Source organism: Chionomys nivalis, chromosome 16 (assembly GCF_950005125.1).
Source record: "Chionomys nivalis chromosome 16, mChiNiv1.1, whole genome shotgun sequence".
Classification (NCBI taxonomy): Eukaryota; Metazoa; Chordata; class Mammalia; order Rodentia; family Cricetidae; genus Chionomys; species Chionomys nivalis.
This window is the reverse complement of record NC_080101.1, coordinates 49,860,718-49,874,838: the sequence shown is the minus strand read 5'-3', so window position 1 is coordinate 49,874,838 and position 14,121 is coordinate 49,860,718. Positions and strand designations below refer to the sequence as shown.

Here is a 14,121-nt window from a genome sequence, read left to right as displayed (position 1 = left end):
ACCCAAGGATGGGGAAGCATAATCTCCGAGGAATGACAATGTATGCAAATTCGTACATAACCAAGGGCTAAGATGATGGCAAAGTTTTACGTGGAAAGAGATCACACAGAAAAGGAAACTATTAATGCCTGGAAGAGTTTGAGAAAGAAAGTTCCGTTGAGGTAATGGGGCTGGAATCTTTCCCTTCAATCCAAGATGGGTGAGCTTTGGCATGTGGAACCTTAATGGGAGCCAGGCCCGGTCCAGAATGCAGTGTGAGCACGTGGTTTACGACAGAGGTAAGGTGCAAATTCAGGATGCCTGAGATCAGTTTAGTCCAGAGAGGAAACATCCATGAAGGGAGGGGAGTGGTCGTTGGTGTCAAAAGTGTATGGAGAGAGGGGCCAGATGGGAGGGCGATGTGAAGAGCGTGTGGGCGTCCATAGACGGGAGCTGTAAAAATTGCTGCGAAGTAACTGCGTTAGAGTGGACGAAGGGCAAGACTAGTTCCAAGGGAAGATCCATTCACCAAAGGTCTGTAAGATTGCTGGGGATCAGAGCAATGCCAGAATTTAATTTAGAAACATAACGGGCTATTACAGTCATCCTAACGCTGCTAAAGTTGCAAAGAAATCTCAGTTTGCATGAGAGAGCCTTATCTGGTCTGGAACTTCCTGTGTAGACCTGGCAGCCTTGAACTTTCAAAGTAGTCTTGCAGCCTCTGCCTCCCACTATACCTGCTCACAAGAGGAGGGCAATGCGATCTACATGAAGGGAATGGTAAAATAAAGGCGAAAACCCAACATTTTACTGAAGAATAATCAGCTTGCTACTGCTCAAGCTGTGGGCGGCAGCCCGGTGCTGGGATCCAGGTTCAGGGTTCCCAGCATTCCTGCTGTTTACCATTGCTCCGCCCCCTCCTTTTCCTGGCAGGAACTACTCCCATTTTTTAGGACATCGTTCTCGTTTCCATCCGAGTCCTGAACAGTTATTAAGGAAACATCAAAATGTGCTTTTTAGTTTATTATTTGCTCAGTGTGAAATATAATCCACATGAAACCAAAGAGGCAGCGCAGGGTTCAGAAATACTACAGCTCTATGCTTCTGTACCGGACTTAGTTGTAGACTGAATTGGACTGGTAGATTAAGAGATATTCTTGGGGCAAAATGGCTAATCAGAGTAACAGTTGCTAAAAACGAGTTTTTTTCTCATGTTTTCTCTCTCTCTCTCCTCTCTCTCTCTCTCTCTCTCTGTGTGTGTGTGTGTGTGTGTGTGTGTGTGTGTGTGCATTCAAAGGTCTGCAAACGCATGTGAAGGCCACATTACAGTCTTGAATGTCATTCCTCAGACACCATCCACCTTGTTTTTTGACATAGAGTCTCTCATTGGCCTGGAGCTCACCAAGTAGGAGGGGCAAGTTTATCCAGCCAGGGAGCCCCAAGGATACAGCTGTCTCCACTTCTCGGCTTTATAAGCACATGCTGCCACCCCATTTGACTTCTTTCTTTCTGGGGGGTGGTTTCTGTGGGTTGAACTTTATATTGGGCAAACACTTAAACCTGACCTATCTTGTAGCCCAACATGAAAGCTTTCTTTCTTTCCTTTCTTTCTTTCTTTCTTTCTTTCTTTCTTTCTTTCTTTCTTTCTTTCTTTCTTTCTTTCCTTCCTTCCTTCCTTCCTTCCTTCCTTCCTTCCTTCCTTCTTTCTTGTTCTGTTTCATTTTCTGTCCTTATTTTTGTGCCAGTGAGTCTATGACAGAATGTTTTTTCACTGCATAGGTATTATTTTCCCCCTTCTTTGTTACTTATTTTTCTTTTATTAAGAACTATGAACTTCTCCAATTCAAGAAGCCTTTGTAACCCTAATAGACAGGTCCTGATGCTCAATCTGCAGGATTACAATTCAGAATTGGAATTTGAAATTAAACCATTCAGAGAATTGGGTGAGGCTGTGCACACCTACAATCCCAGCACTTCTGGGATGGAAGCAAGGGGGTCTAAAGTTCAAGGTCATCCTTGGAGGTACAGTGAGGTTGAAGTCACCCTGAGTTATGGAAGAACCTGTTTCCATACAAGTTCTCCAGACTGGTAGATCCTGTTCATAACCTCATCACAGCCTTCCTTCAAGGATCTCTGCCCATTGAGCTAAGTGGGTGTTGGAGGAAGTGTGAGGGTGTGCAGCCCAGGCCTGTGTGCCTGCTGCATGTGATAGTTATTGACCCGACTTCGGCACTTACATTTCAGGTCTTCCACCCTAGTGCTGAATGTCTCATCAGTTTGGTTGCCAGCCATTAATGGCATTCAAATATAAACTGGCTCATGTCAATTATGCCCTCATGCCCAGCGGCTCTGAGAAATAGATAGGCGCTGAGACTCTGGCTGACATTTCTCCCAAGGGGAACAAAGTATTGGGTTCAGAGCACTCAATAGAGTAACATAACCCAGGCCAAAGGCTTCATTAAAAACTTGACTGGAACCCAAGTCCCTTCTGAGGAATCAAAACGCTGTCAGGTCTTCGTGGTTGTTGCTATTTCCACACATTTTCACAAACAGGAAAATGCATTTCAGGGACTGGAGAGATGGCTCAGCAGTTAAGAACACATTACTGCTCTTGCAGAGGACATAGCATATGGCTCATAACCACCTGCAAACGGCTCACAGTCACCCATAACTCTTCCTCCAGGGACTCTGGTGCCCTCCTCTGGCCTCCATGAGCACCTGCAAACACAAGTATGTTTGTAGGAGCATATACATATATACATATACACATAATTAAAAATAAAGTGTTGTTTTTTTTTAAAAAAGAAAACGTATTTCAATTGCAGATCATGTTGGTTCAAGCTCTATGTTCCTTTGGTCACAGTGCCCAAGGTACAATGCAAGAGTATGAAATGATTAACACAGTTGTTCTCTTTAAAGAAAACAGTGGCTAGGCCTGGAGTCCCTCGACTGCACTAGGTTGGTTCCTGACTAAGGAATGGTTCTTCTGTTTTTAAGAGGCAATTACAGGGTTGAAACAAAAGGAATAAACAGAGGAAATAAGAGCTCCGAGGAAGCAGAGCCAGGAGAGTAAGGAATTCAAGGGTCGGTCTTAGCTACACAGCAGCTTCTAGTCCAGCCTGGAAGCTTTCCCCAAATCTTTAACTTTAGAACTGGGTTGTATGCTAATTATCTTGATTTGATTATTGCATACTGTACGCAAGTGTCAAATGTCACACTTGACTCCACGGATTTGTACAAGTACCATGCACCAATTAACACTTTTGAAAGAATTATTTGTTTCGTAGGGAGGGAAGGCATCTGTGAGGCTGTATATCATTTGTAAAACATGTCATTTATGCATCCTGCGAGAGGCTATCAATCAAGCTCTTCCGTGGTGAAACCTGAAGGTTTATGAGCAGAAGCAACTTAAATATTTCATCTCTTTGTGCCTCTGGACTCTCTTTAAATTTTGCATCCCTTTCCACCGGCATTATCTTAGTTGAAAGAAGAGAATGATGAGTGTTTTGTAGAAGAAGTTTGGTGTTCTGACTTGAAAATTCATTATTTCCCCAAACTTAGGAATACCGGAATTTTATCTGGCCAACCAATAAGCACCTTTTCACTCCCACCCTCATCACCCTCTCCTCTTTCTCCCCGTCCTGTCACCCTCCACCTTTTCTCCTTCTTGCCTCTCTTCTTTCTAATCTAAGATTCTTTTTAATCAAAAAAGAAATGTCTTGGTTCTGTAAGCACAGGCTGTGTTCCTGTCTCATGTAAATCAGCAACCAGAATTGAGGTTTATCTTTTTGAACTCTATTATTAAGCATTTGCATTCACATATTTTAAATATTTATTTATGTTTGTATGTATGAGTGTTTTGTCTGCAGTGCCCAAGGTTGCCAGATGAGGGCACTGGATTCCCCTGGATCCTGGAGCTGCAGACAGTTGTAAGCTGTCATGTAGGTGCTGGGAAGTGAATCTGGGTCCTTTGCAAGAGAAGCAAGTATGGTGTGTGTGTGTGTCTATGTGCATGCATGTGCACACTTGTGCACAGTGCACAGTTACTGAGTCATCTCTCTAGCCTTATGTTCACAGATTCCACCCCTATTTGCATTACAAAGTTATTCCGAATGTGATTGGAATGAAACAAACGGCTGCACATTGACCTCTGTCCCTCTGAGAATCACTGGGCTGCACAATGACACTCCACTCCAGCACTGCTGCTTCCTTACGTGGAGTCACCATCCTTGTGGCCTGGCCTCCATAACTCAGTGTCATCTTTGCCGTTTGGTTATTATTTTACTTACTTTTAATTTAATTTTGTTTGGAGATGGATTTTGCTGAGCTGCCCCAGCTGAGCATGAACTTGCCATCCTCTTGCGTCTGGTTCCTGTGTGTGCAGGGATTATAAGAACAGGCCACCAAGCGAGACTCTCCTGTGACTTCTTTAATAATGTCCCTTCACGCATTCTGCCTCACAGTTACTGTGGATAACAATAGACCTCTTCAAGACGATACTTAGTTTCGAGAGCTTCATTGTTGTCAACTTTTCTCTCTCCCTCTCCTTTCTTCTTTATTTTTAATTGTTTTGTATGCTATAGGAGTTTCACCTGCATGTATGTCTGTGTACCATGTTTGTGCCTGGTACCTGCAGAGAACAGAAGAGGCATAGCTCTGCTAGATGTGGAGTTACAGATAGTTATGAACCACCATGTGAGTGCTGGGGACCCAACCCCAGGCCCTGGAAGAGCAGCAAGTGCTCCTAACCGTTAGGCTACCTCCCCTCCACTACCACAACCCTGCCTCCTTATGAGTGTGTGTGTGTGTGCTTGCATGTGCACACATGTGCACAGCACTCCAGAGAAGGTGAGGACAAGCGTTCTGAGTAGCTCTCTCCATCCATCTCGTAGGATCCAGGGATGGAACTCAGGTTACCAGGCCCGCACAGTAAATCCCTTTGCCTACTGAGTCATCTCACGTGACCCCCCTCTACTATTTAAGGCTTTGCTTTATCTCCCACACCAACCTCTCTAACTGATGTGTGAGACAGTCTTGGCTTACACAGGACTTGACACACTGTAGATGAGCGCAGAGTGGCGGCACGGGCCAGCCACAACCCCCCTCTTCTCTTTGCTCTTGTCCTTTCTCTATGGCTCCTTTTCTTTTCCTTCCCCTTCTTTTTGACAAGGAAATTTGCTCCCAACACAAGCAAATGTGCACTAGGACTGAAAGGCAAGTGTTGGCAACACCATTCTTCCCACACGGCACGGAGGGAGCAGCCATTGCAGATCCTCCTGCACCAGCAGTGCAGCACCGTCCGTGATGATCATTTCACAATTTTAAAGACAAGGAAACTGAGCAAAAGGGAAGCTAAGAAAATTGCCCCCAAACACAGCAGCTCAGAAGTCCTCGGGTTGAATCATACACTGACGCATCTGCACAGGGACCTTGGACCATATTCAGCCAATCTCAGGTTCTAACTCCTCCAACAGAGCCTCTGTTGGCATCCCTTTTATTTAATTGGAACTATTAACGGATACTTTCTCCAAAACTCCGTGCCATACTATGGAGTGTGTGTGTGTGTCTGCTTCCCCACACAGCTAGTCTAGATATCCCTTCAGGGCAAACAGGGTGCCCTATGGCATTCGGGTTACTTTTGTCCACAAAGATACAAACGTGTACACAAGAGTTTCGCGGCCAAGATTTGCTTTCTTACCCAAATTCCTTTTGGGCTCTGGTTCTACTTAGGATGCTCATCATGAGTCTTTCTTAGAACATGGATCCCACTGCTAGGAAGTAGATTCTGCTCTGTTCCATGCTGAGCTCACTCCCAAATCCCTTTATTAAACACCAAGATACAGAGAAAAAAAATGATATTTCATGGGAAGCCTGAGGTGTGCCAAGCAGAAAATATTATATATCTTAGGATTTTACTATCTGTCGTGTTCAAAACACCTTCTTTGCTTTTACCAGCACGAAGTTCTCATGAGGGAAGTGTGGAACAGGATTTGTGGGGGCCTCTCCTTCTGGGTTGTGCTTCCTGTAAGATAAGAGCTAGAAGCTGAACTTCCCCACATCTCTGGGTGCTGCCAAGCCCATCTGTCCACCAGGACGTTCTCTCTCCTCGCTCGATGATTGCTTCCCGGCAGGTGAAGGCTAAGGAGAAGGCTTTATGTGGGCAGGAAGTCTATTTAGGGAGCTTGTTAGGTTCTAGACAGGTGAATGGGTGCTGGGCCATATTTGTGATAGGAATTTTGAAGATGCACAGGCTCATATTTGGAAAGTATCACCAGTGAGTACACACTCCCTACAATAACCATTGTATTGGGAATCACTGCCCCGTGTGATCCTGTTGTAGCTTGCCCCTTAGGACAGTACTAACCATAGCAAGCTACGCTGCTTGAGCTAGAACATTCTATCCACAGGAGTCGAGACCCAGCAAACTTTCATCCGGACTCCACTTTGCTTTTGAGGTGTCCACTATTATTGCTCTATCCAAATGGGTAGACATATAGACTGGGTGGTGCCAGAATTGTTTCATCAAGGAAATTAAAGATTTCCCCGAGTTCTTGAAACATTCTGTACTCTCTAAAGTGAAAGCTCTACACAGATGAAGAGTCATAAAACACCACTGGATCGACTAATCGCAAGCACAGGACCAGTGTCTCACAATTTCAATTTGTAAATCAGGTGAAGATTGACCCCATGGCAACCTGAAAATGGGGTAAATCTTAAAACAGGAGGAATAAAGAAAAAGAAAAAGCATATATAGGTAGAGAAAAATACCCAGGCTAATTTCTCTCTTTTATTTATTTGTGATTTATGGTGACTAGCTCCAGTCAATGTCTTAGGAACAGAAACTTCAAACTATATACTTGTAAAAAGATATATATTATTTTTATTTATGTATATATGAGGGATTCTATTAGTTCATACATGCAGTACTCATTGATGCCAGAAGGGGGCATCAACTCCCTTGGAATTGGAATTGTAGACAGCTGTGAACTGCTATCTGAGTGCTGGGAACTGGACCCAGGTCTTCTCCGTAAGAGAAGGAAGGGCTCTTAACCACTGCATCATCTCTACAGCCCTCGAATTATACGAAATAACGAGCTTAGGTCTCTATCTTACGACTCACACTCAGATTGAACTCGGGTTGCTAGGCTTGTGTGGCAAATGCCCTTCTCCACTGAGCTTCCCCAGGAGAGCTTTCTTTATTTCAATCGGAGCCACTTGGCTCTTGGCAGTTCCCGGATGATTGCTGATTCTAACTCTTCACCTTGTGTTGGAGTTTGGACAACATGAGTTTCCAGACTGACAATGAAGACATCCCACCCGTAAGCACAATGTCTGAGCCAACCTCAGCCGCTGCAGTTGACAGAGGTGTGTCTCTTCGTCCCTTAGATTCACAGTTTAGAAACATAAATTGCTTCCTACATTTGTACCTGTGTCGCAAAAACAAGCAAACAAAGAAAAAGCAGAGCACAAGAAAAGATATTGAGGCAGGTGTGCCACAGCAAGTCTGTAGGAACATGTGATCTCAGAATCTAGAAGGCTGAGGCAGGAAGGGTGTGGGTTTTAGGGCAGCCTTGGCTACACAGTAAGATCTTGTCAAGACCAAGTCAAACCAGACAAGGTTTTAACTTTGAAAACAGAGCGTTGCCTTCTATAAACTAGTAAAACGTTAGTACATTATTACCTGGGAATACAGGAGTCACATAGTTTAAGGCGAAGGAGAACAGCAGGTTGTCCTGCTACAGCAGAAGCCAGAGTCAAGCAGTTACGTGGCTGTTCTTTTCCATACTCTGTAGACAGGTCTTCAGGGGACCGGGGTCCACAGGCGCACAGCCTCTTGGGGCTGGGGTAGCGGTGGTGTTTCTAGTTTTTTCCCAGTTCCTGGCCCACTGGAGTGGCAGCATAGGTGCTCAGAGGGGAAAGAAAGCTGTTTGACCTTTCCGGGCTCCTGGGAACCAGTTAAATGACCAGAGCCCATGAGTGCATTTTGTTAAATGGGCTACAAAGCATATGTGAGAGAATTTCTTGGTTAGTTGCACTTCCGGGAAAAGGTACCAATGGAAGAGCCCACGTTTCCTGGTAGTTACAGAGTTTGGGAACCGGCTGATTGTACTTGGCTTTCTGCTAAATTTGTTTTTCAGGTAATGATCCCTTGTGCTGCCTAGATGCTGTCTTTCTGAACCAATTATTTCTGGGGGGCCTGACCTTAACTGCTTGTTTGTTTGGTCTTGTTTGGTGTGTGTGTGTGTGTGTGTGTTGTCTGCCTGTGTGTGTATCACTACTTGCCTGATGCCTGAGGAAGCCAGAATAGAGCATTGGATTCCCTGAAAATGGAGCTCTAGTTAGTGGGAGCCACCACGTACGTACTGGAAATTGAACCCAGAGAGTCGGAAGTAGCAGTCAGTGATATTAACTGCTAAGCCATCTCTTAAGTCCCGTTGTTTTCTTCCTAGACTGTGTGCCAGAGGTAAGAGAAAGGATCTTGGAGGACTTTGGCTAGCCTTGCTCTTTCTTTCCCTTAGTGCTGAACTCGGAACCATGTTCTGTAAACAGCGTGCAATGGCTCTCAGTATGGCCCATGCAGGTCCATCAACACAGGTGCTTCAAATCCATCATTGCCAAAACTGCTTGCTCCCTTCTTTCCATCTCTCATTGGTCTATCTTCCTCTGCTTTGGGAAATGCTAAAAGAGTAGATCACATGACTAGATAGCAGGAATGATTGGCATGACAAAGATGAGCTCATTCCTACGTTGTAGACCTAGATCCATGAATGCACCTGTCACTTCCCATGGTTCCTAATTTATTATTTACTATTAGACATGCAGTGATATACATACATGGGGTATTTTATTCACAGCACTCAAAGGTAAGTACCCCTATATCCATCTTAGAGATACTCAAGTCACCACTGCTTAATCCTCTGTTCAAGGCCACATAAAAAAGTAAAATCTTCTCTGGATTAGAATACAGTCTTGGGCTACCCAGAGCTATGGCCATCACTGACATTTTAACTGATAAAGGGGCAGATCATAGGTGTAACTGCTATGAGAGTCATTGTGGAATGTTGAAATAGATGGGAATTTCATCTACCACTCAATCTTGATTTGGAACAATAGCCTCATGTTTTAACTAAAAGTGGTGCTTCCCCTAAAGGGTTTGGAAAATAAAACCAATTGAATTCCATCATTGTTCCTTTTCAGTTATGGATGGATGAGAAGGAAGCACAAAAAAGTTGATTTATTAGCCAGGTAATAGCTATTACATAGTTGATTTAATAGGCGGGTGGCACATGCCTTTAATTCCAGCACTTGGGAGGCAGAGGCAAGCGGATTGCTCTGAGTTTGAGGCCAGCCTGGTCTACATAGTGAGTTCCAAGACAGCCGGGACTACACAGAGAGACCCTATCTCGAAAAACAAAACAAAATAAAACAAAACAAAGAAAAAAGAGTTGATTAATGACTCTGAAGGGGATTACTAGAAAGTGTCTTCAGTGTTTGAGTATCTCTGTGAGTTAGTGAACACACATTTATTTATGGCCTCTGTGGAGATGAATGTAAAACAGGCTAGTCTCTGTCATCTTACCTGCAGTCAGCAGGTAAAATAAGCAAACCACAAAGCAGGATATGAAATAAACAATTATACTAGGCACAATCCATAACTCACTAGCTGAGGACCAGCATCCAGAGAAGGGCACCATCAGTGTGAGAGGTAGGGGGCCTTTGGGAGGTTGTAGAGATCAAGCTAAATCTCCGAAAGATGAGTAAACAGGCGAGGATGAGCGAAATGATCCTTTTTCAATACAGGCTTATACAGGGAGAATCTGTGGAAAACACTTCCTTAGCGCACTGAGACCGTGAGTTCTAGTCCTAGGTCCCCAAACAAACAGCATATGTGTTATGAGCTCACTTCCCACTCCACAAGCTAGAATATAAATCACGAGGACAGACGGACCTAGAAGGTGGGGGCACTAACCTGGTCACTTAGCTGGAGAGGATGGGAATATGGCTGGAAAACCGAGGCTAAACACGCGTGGGTCAGCATGGGCAGGTGTGGGTCAGTGGAAGAGCATGTATGTGGCTGTATGTGCATGAGGCCTTGGCTTCAGTCTCCAGTTCAGTCATAAACAGAGGCAAGCGGAGACAAAGGGGACCAGTTGAGAGACCGCTGCCACAGCCCATGTGGAAGGGAACCGTTGCACTGGGGCAATAGCTGCTGGCCAGATGTGAAGATATTTTAAAGGAAGGACTCATAGGATTTGATGACAGATTGACTGTAGGGGAGAGGAAAATATTGGGGTGGAGGGAAGAGGCTGAGGGGGAGTTCGCCGGCTTTTCCCCTTCCTCCCCAGCATAGTGAGAGCGAATTGAAAATATTTTTAAACAGGAAACATATTTTCAGGAATTTTTTTTCCCTGCAAAAATACCTTCTTTCATTTTTTTTTCCCATGGAGCTAACATAAAGGTGTGTTCATCATATGGACTCATGCTTAATTTTACACATGAGCCTCTTTGTCCCAATGCCAATAATGATAAAAATACGAATATATAGAGCAGCTTATAAAACTGAAATCCCCTTACATCCCCTCTGCACTCTGCACAGTTTTGCATGCAGAAAAAAAGTGCCAGATGTCCTGACTGGACCCATAAGGTGGCCTGATTCACATGGCAAAGAAGGTTAGGGAGATCTGATATTCTGCAGAGCTCAGTCCTAGAAATACTGTTTTGTGGACTGAAAGAACAGAGAGGTTCTGAATCCCAAACGCTACTCTCTGCACAGGAAGTTAGGGAAGGAAAAGTGTCGCACTTGCCACTTGGCTGCACCGTGACAATGGAAATGGCTACAACAATCTGTCTGGTGGTCCTTCAAGTTCCCCAGAAGGAAACAGAATACAGACACCCCTTTTAGTATCTTGATGAAGCTCCCCACTCAACCTGCCGTGCATCCTGTCAAGATCCTGATTAACGCATCTCAGTAATCCCCTCTGCCATAAATAAGTTTGGTAACGTTCGTGGATCAAGTTTTCCAGTCATCTCTCAGAAACGTCACCTTAATTTAAATCTGGATAGAAGGACACAGCCACAGGGCACACAGAACCCCACTCGGCTCCCCAAGAGGGACCCCCGTGTGTTCTTCCACAGCTGTCAGAGCGCTGACGGGAACTTCGTGTGTTGGGAGCACAGGCTGCCAGGAGAAAACCAAATGTCAAACTGAGGTCTGCAGAAGTTACCACAAATAAGGCCTCGATGTTTGCCATCTGGAAGGGGTAGATGGAGATTTTGACAAGAAGCTGGGATTGCCCTGTGGGCGCCGTCTTCTGAGTAACTGCTTTCAGCTCACTGAGTTATTTTGCACTGCTTTGTTAGGAAGACAAAAACACAAGTTTGTGTCTTCAAGATGCAAATTTACTGTGTCCCAACACTCAAGGTCTTGTTGGCACGGGTGCTTCTTTGGACGGGAGAATGGGCATCTCCCGTATTATCTACGCCCTAACCAGGCAACTCTGTGGCCAGTACCCAGCACAGCACAAGGGACATAGGTTCCTGTGGGGCTTCCATTCGTGAGCAGACCCTTGTCAGTGCCATTGGTAGAATACTCAGCCCATCAAGACGACTTTATGCTGTCCTAAAATAACGCTACAACGGTACCAGATGGCCTGGTCCCTTAGCTCCGTACCTGCCCCGTGCTGCCTGATGGGAGAGATCAGTCTCTCTTTCTTTTTTCACTTTTTGAAACCTCGGTTCCTCAGCAAAACCAACACGGAATGAATGGAATTCCAAGCGACTTCAGCTTATGAACTAAGTCCTATTCCACGTCGGTTATGTAATATTGGGACTCAGATGATACCCTGATGGAAGAATGTTTTTTTTTTTTTTCATTGACGGTGTTCAAACCTTGGCTGCAGGACATTCTGAACAACATCACAACACCATACTGATATATTGTTTTAGTCTTAACTTTTTAAAAAAATACGTTTTTTTCAAAAGTCTGCTCTATGGCTACAAGAAGGCAACTTGAAGCAGAATGTTAGAGACTTGATGCCGCTGAGCAATCAAAACAGAGTCCCAGGCATTCAACCTATGATTCTGCCTACTACACAGCTCCTGCTTTGGAACAGTCCAGATGCAGTGCTGTGTACAGAAGCCTCTCACCTTCAGAGGGTAAGGAGTTCCCTGTAGGAGCAGGGTCCCCCAGAGCTCTGGTACACAGTTCCTCAGAAAGAAGTCAGCCTCTCAGTTCAGTAAAAGAAGTAACCCAGACTGACCCATCTTGCTCAAGTACTTGAAAAATAAAAATACCATTTTCATCCCTCGAAAAATAAGGCCACAATTTGAAAGGCCCTTCTTAAATGCCTGAAGACGTAGAGTCTAATGTCCCTTGTTATATATTCCATTCAATTAAATCCTGGTGGGTGATTTTGGCAGAGCAGTTAGCCACACATCAGATGACAGCTCACTTACTGTTGCTCGGCACCCGGATGACCATTAATTTCCAATGACTAATTTGTAATTAAAACCTTCTTGTTTATTTGTTTATAACCCAGGCTGAACATCTATTTACATTTAATTAACACCGTTTAAAGCCTATAAATGCAGTGGCTTTAATGATCCATCCCAGACTCGCTACTTGAGTGTCCCCTGACTTGTAAAACTCACACACAGATCTGCAAGTGAATTACCTCCATCTGCTCTCGCTGCAGCTGCAACCGGGCTATGTTAAAGAGCGATTTCCTTTTACCTCCCCTTTTAGGCTTTTCTTCCAGCTCTAAGCATTTTTGTTTCAGAGCCGACCTAAACGCTGCGCCGAGGGTAGCCAGCTCTTTTTTTTCCCAAGGAGTTCCCAGACTTTAGTCAGCCTCCAAAAATGATTAAAACCCCCCCTTGCTCCATCACAAATCGACCCAATCTACCTTGCACAAATCCTTAACAAAGCGTTTCTGACTCTGCCAGCAAGCCAGTCACAGAGCCTTTAAAAGAATCTTTACGTACTGAACTCTTAATGGAGAAAGCTAAAGCTAACGCTTTCTTGGCCTTGTCCATCCTTGGCGAGCAATTTGCACCTACTACTCCGCGCCTGTACCGGGGATCTCATGGGTACCCGGGCTCCTAAAGACAGTTTCTCCGCTACACCTTCAAAAGCCACGCTCGAGAAGCGTTAGCGCTACAAAGACAGCCAAGCTATGTGCACTGTTATCTGTCAGCCGTACAATAGCAGCATTGATGGAACGGCGAGCACCGGCTTTGACAAGTGTGCTGGGCTAGCATTACATTCCAAACTACGGCGAGAGAGAAGGAAAGAGGGAGAGGGGAGAGGAGAAAGGAGAGGAAAAGAGGGAGAGAGGGAGAGAGAGAGAGAGAGAGAGAGAGAGAGAGAGAGAGAGAGAGAGAGAGAGAGAGAGAGAGAGAGAGAGAGATTTGGTTTGTTTGGGTGTCTTTTACTTTACCTGGAAATACCGCTTTTCTTGCGCCCGCTGCAAATGAATTTCTCCTCTTCTTCCCCAAAGCCAAGTCCTTGAATGTGCCTGCAACTCTCACTTGGAGAAGACCACACAGCTCCAGCAGGGCAGCCTTCCTTCTCTTAATCCCCACTCGAATGTGATGACACACACTAACCCCAACCATCTGTTGAAACACGTCCTCAAGCCCTCAGCAGAGAGCTGTGTCAAGACAGGCTGCCCAATCCAATTGCTGGGGCTGAGCGTCTCTTACGGATTGGAGGCTGAGGGCTGGGCAGGGACGGGAGGTCTGAGAACTCCCAGTCAAGTAACCTGAGATTTTCGGAGAGAAAGGACTGCCACAAAAAGGAGGAGTGGGAGGTGCGGTAGGGAAGGTAGAGCGAATGAATTATTCTGGTGACCAGTTGTGCGTTACTTTTCACAAGTCTCTGTGCTCCTGGGGGGATGGGGGTGGGGTGGAGGGGACTCTCGGTGGGACGCCCAGGAACACTAAAAATCTTTTACAGCCCAGCTATTGAGGACAATCTCCTCAGCAAGCCCCCCCCCCATCACCCCACGGGAGATAAAAGATTCGTCTTGTCATGCTGATAAAGTGCTGAATGTGGGAGTAGTTTGCACTGAAATGTGACATCTACATTTTGAGATCTAAACTCCTACCTCCTTTTGATTCGGGGGCGGCTGCCTCCAACAT

General features: G+C 45.1%; 1 protein-coding gene across 3 annotated transcripts in view; it reads right to left on the bottom strand.

Moving 5' to 3' along the window:
• Sulf1 (sulfatase 1) overlaps nucleotides 1-13,667 on the bottom strand; it is a 168,565-nt gene extending 154,898 nt beyond the window's left edge. For all 3 annotated transcript variants that reach the window (XM_057790626.1, XM_057790625.1, XM_057790628.1), the window contains exon 1: nucleotides 13,419-13,667. The gene's annotated coding sequence lies outside the window, so the exon portion shown is untranslated. The remainder of the gene's footprint in view (nucleotides 1-13,418) is intronic.
• Nucleotides 13,668-14,121: the final 454 nt, after the last annotated feature.